The sequence below is a fragment of the Notothenia coriiceps genome, unplaced genomic scaffold (genome assembly GCF_000735185.1).
Source record: "Notothenia coriiceps isolate Sejong01 unplaced genomic scaffold, NC01 NC01_scaffold00036517, whole genome shotgun sequence".
Lineage (NCBI taxonomy): Eukaryota > Metazoa > Chordata > Actinopteri > Perciformes > Nototheniidae > Notothenia > Notothenia coriiceps.
The window spans coordinates 241,821-247,068 of NW_011369218.1; positions in this window are offsets into that span (position 1 = coordinate 241,821).

The following is a 5,248-nucleotide window of genomic DNA, read 5'->3' on the forward strand; positions in this document are numbered from 1 at the left end:
ATAAAATAGTAATTATTACCAAGGAATTGTGTTACCGTGTATCAGACCTCGAGTGACCGCCAGTACGAAATTAGTCCGCAAAATTGTGAAAAAAGGTAACTTTTACTAAAAATAAGTGATAGTACCCCGATATTTTTAGTTTAAGGCCCATTAAGCCTCAAGTTAACATGGAAAAATGATAAATTTAAATAAACATAATATATACAAACCCAATATTTTTCACTGTAAAAACCTACTGTAACAGTCAAATACCTCGCGAATAGGGTGTTTAGGAGCTCCAAGGTCCGGCTTAAACCCCTTGAGTATCCGCCCGGACGGTACGCGGGGGGTGGGCACCTTTCTTCTTTTTTACTTTCTTTTGCGCAGTTAATATAGAATTTTATTAGTTTTCACTTCAAAACCTTTTTATACACTAAAAAAGACTCACGGTTGCATCCTCCCCGAAACTTTTCCGAGTTGGGAAGCCGCGAAGCCCGGCTTCGGGGCCTGTGAAAAGCTTGTGAGAGAAGGGCAACGTTGAATGTTGCCTCTCCCCTTAGGTTCGGAGGGGATGAGACAAGGTTTTTTTAAGGTAAGTAGTAAAAGTCTGATGACAGACGGCTGCTTTAGCCTTAGGGTCAAAAACTCCTCCTGAGTCTTTTTTTTTGCCGACACATTGAAGTACCTCCTTAAGTAGGCGAGATACGACGTTGAGACCGAGCCCTATGTAAACAACGGGCCTCTGCGGGGTCGGTACGCAAGAATGGTTTGAAATTCAAAAAACTTGACCAGAGACCTCCTTACGGTTTCCCCTCAAAAAGTCGCCCTGAGATAGGCGTAATACTCCGTATATAAAAGCCTATCGTAACAAGAAGAGTGAAAGTGGGGAAAAGATACCTAATTGAATTTATGTAATGGACCTCCTATCCTGGCCCTCTACTGTCTGGAGAGACCCGGCGGAGTGGTCAGTGATAACAGCCTGTGAAAGAAACGGGAATGGGGTCAATCTAGTGAGAAAGGGAGGAACCTGGTATTGTGCACAAAGGACGACCCCGATGACGGGACCAAGGCCCGTGGGGTTTGGGAGAGTACAGCCCCGTGGTGGTACTTAACTACGTAGCCTGGGTTACAACGGTAGTGGTCGGGCGCAACCACGTCTTCCCACCCTGGTAAATTGGGCGCCACCCATTGGGTTCAGGGAGGGGAACCAGGCACAAGGTACGTAACTTCGTAACGACTGGGTACCAACGTTAGTGGCCAATGCGCGATTGCGTATATTTGCCTTCTTTGTCTTTTATTAAATTTATCTTAAGTAAAACACCACAAAATCTTTCCTACAACTGGCTTACGGGCAACAACGTTTGAGACGATAGACCGGAAACTTATTCGTGGAATTCGTGGTTTGTCGTCACGACGCCTTGGACACCTCCTTTCTCCGTAGTAAAGAATTTTACCGGTCACCGTCTTATTTACAAGCGCTGGTTTGGGACAGGATAGTGTCCGCACAAGCATACGACCCTTCTCTGGTGTGGCGTACATTGAGTACTGGTGGGACTCAAAGAAGGCTCTACTACCTGTGTAGTCCAGTACGTTCCGGACTTCGTATCACACGGTACGTCAACGAGGTACTGGAGGCTCTCTGATTAGGGTAGTAACCTTACCGGATGTAGTAACACCTATATCTGTTACTTCCTCCTTAATTGGGCCACGTGGGTGAGGTGGGAAGAGGGGTGTATGGCTCACACTGCTTCTCCTGCCGTACGTCGCACTCCGGACCTTTTACACCGTGTAACTCCGGAGTCATTCCTACTGGGAGTAACTACTCCACTTCTGGGACGCGCGAGGTTTGATTGTTGTCCCAGATTTTGGGTCCTTTCGTTCATCGACGGTGACGGACGGGGAAACAAACTCTTTCCGTCACATCATGTTAACAATATGCTTAAATTCGCCATTGGACGCTTAGAGATTATATGGAGGGGCCCGAAAGAGTACTATGTGATCATGAGACGGGTCGTTATGGGGAAGAGATTCTGGGAGAGCACACATATCTAGACAGTATAACACCAGGGTCTACGAGAGGAGACCAATAACTCGAAAGAAAAAAAGAGGAGAGTTCCACGGGCCGTACATAGACAGATCACCCGAAGTACGGCCAACCAAGGAAAGGAGCTGGAATCGTGGGTAGATTAGTTGCAAAGCTCGGGGGGGGCTCTGTTTTAATTCAGTTTTCAATTAAAATGGGTCATTTAGAATCTGTAGAGGGTGTGAGAGCGCAGCACAGCAGCAGCAGCAGCCGGGGAGAAGCGGGCTGGAAACTGTTCCTGCAGCCCCCCCTCCGTAGTCACTGCTGTGAGGGTCTCAGACTCACAGGCAGACACATGCAGAGATCCAGGGTGATGCACATGGCTTTTCTACCCAGCAATAAGTCTCCGAAAGGCGGGGAAAAGTGGCGAGAGTAGAGGGGGTGAGAGCACAGCACAGAAGCAGCAGCCGGGGAGGAGCGGGCTGCGAGACAGAAAGCGCACACCCAGACGAGAGGACAGGCTGCTTCATCTCACACTATTACCCAGGAGCTGGAATCGTGGGTTCATTGAGTGTTAAAAGTGCATTTAACTGTTTTAATTCAACAGGACGGAAGTCTGTCCATTTCGTTAACATTTGACTCACGAAATGTACAAGAAGGTAAAAACAGCAGAGTTGCTGCTGTTAGGATCTCAGACTCACAGGCACACACACACATGCAGAGATCCAGGGTGATACACATGGCTTTTCTACCCGCAGCAGCAGGCAGAGAGGAGGGAGCAGCTCTGCGAGACGCCCCCACAGAGCGCACCCAGAGAACAGGCTTCACAGCACTTTACAAGCCAGGAAAAGTGATTGAATCCTGGGTATACATGTTTTAAATAGTCTGATACCTCCGGGGCGCATCACCACATTTTACAAGCCAGGGAAGGTGCATGGGTAAACATTGTTTAATTGTTTAAGTGTTTTTAAATGTGTGGAACAGTGTTTTGTCACTTTCAAAACTCTCCCGCCATTGACCGGAGAAATTGGGTCGATGTTGTATTCAATCTGACCGTTAATATTCCAGTGAGACGAAGTACGTACAATGACCGGAGTGATCCCATGTTCATTTTGTCCCAAAACCGGAGCATTCCCTCACCCATTCGAGTCGATTGTGATCTATAAAGGGAAACCGGCGTAGGGAGTGCCGTACGCACTTTCCTCGCCGGTACGCAATGTTTGGTGAATCGGAAAATGTCTGAAAATGTATGTACCTATTTTTGCGATTTCTACTACGTAAGCAACCTTCCCACGTGAATCCTATGCACGGCGTTATACATGAGGCCCCAGGACTTAATCCTCCAACTTAGTCATTTTTTTAAATGATTTTTTTCTGCGCATCTTTCAATGTTCCTCCGTTATGATCATCATGTTTTTTATTCCTTTTTACACACTATTTTCTACGCTACAGATTCTCTTGTCTTCTACATCTCTTCAGGAGCTTTTCTCTTATAAATTACCAAATGTCTTGTCACATTTTTAGACAGTCTCCTTGTGAGTGATGAAAGTTTTGATCACAGATTATCAGATTCTCTTCACCCTGTTTGTATTCCCTGGAGAGAAATACAAAACCATATGACAGGAAAATCTAAAGTCTTTACTTGCAATGTAACTTCCTTTCTGCTTTACACAAAATGCTCCCTCTTGTTAAATGCCTATTGTAACATTCCTGCTTGGCAAAATGAGATTCAATGAAAGGAGAATAGCCAGAGGGGAAAAGGTTGCTGAATGCAGGGCGAGAAAAGGAAGAACATCGAGCAGCTAAACTCTTTTTTTCATGGTCCAATGTCATGGACATGTACCACATAACTCTGTGTGGTGATTTCCTGTGAGACAAGCAGTCCCATCTCAAGGGCATTGTTTTTCTTTCCTTTATGGGTTGCATGAAAAACGTCCCTTCTCCCCCGCTGTGCCCCAGTACACCGTGTGTGACCCACATAAAACAGTCAAAAAGCCCCAGCCTATGTGCTTACTGTTTGTACACACATCATATGTCACACCACACTGAGTGTCATCATCTCATGGTGGGGACATCAACTTCCTCTGTGGGAGCAGCTCTGCAGTATAATGTGTGGGACGCATCATCCCTCAGCCGCAGCACCAACATCAGACCCCCACAATCCCTCAGTGTGAAAAAGGGATCTGTCAGTTCCTCTAAAACATGCACTGTGAAGTCTTTTATGTAATAAACTACATCTTACTGACACCATGTGTGACTGTTTGCTCTGAATATATTAATCCTAAAACATCAGTGTATCTCCACATTTCTTATTCAAGATCAGCCTTCCAGGAACTCAGAACTAGCCTCAGTGTTACTTGGATGAAAATGTATTTTTTACATTATTAACAAATCATTGGGGGGATTTTGCGACTGTAGTTTGTCAAATAAACTTCTCACATGCAATCCTACAGTATCCAAAAACCAGGAAATGATTACAGATACCTTGTGAACCCAAGGGTTTTTAACAAACTATAAAATAAATTAAACAATAAAAGAGGTAAAAAAAAATCTTTGTATTGCCAGTGGTGGAAAGTAACGGGGGTTACATATTGTAACCCATAAGCCCAGGCGGAGCCCTCTACTGGACTCTATGGGTACTACATCTAAACCATACTATGCAAGCATTCACCTACTGAGATATCTATAAACGTAGCCGGCCCCTCGGGGCGGGCCTACCTGAATGCGTTCGCAAGCCCACCGTATATAAGGCAGCCACGCCTCCTGACTGTCATCCTACACCCTCTTCAGCGAGCGGCATACGACAGACAGGGCCCCAAGAAGAGGGCTCTGTCTGTGCTTATATAACTAGGGTTACAATATGTAACCCCCCGTTATATCTTACACAGGCTCCGCCCTCTACTGGACTTATTGGGTATAGTGGGTGGAGCCCTGATGCATAAACGCCCTGTCGTCCAACAACATCGACCCATCACACTGCCCCTGACCGGCTTTTGGTTAACAGCCACTACAGCGCAACTTCTTCTCCTCCGGCTGTGACCATGGAGAAGTCGGGCCGCAGTTTACTTGGCTGGTAGAGCACACTCAGATACGCTTACCTCGTGAAGAGTGTGCATGGAAATTAGTGAGGAAGGGTGTCCCCGCCTGTCCATCCAGCCCTGCATGGGGCTTACTGTGCACCATGTTCGCCAGGTCCCTAAGGAGCATGGGGAGAACGTAAGTGCATTATGTCTAGGGGGGGGGGGG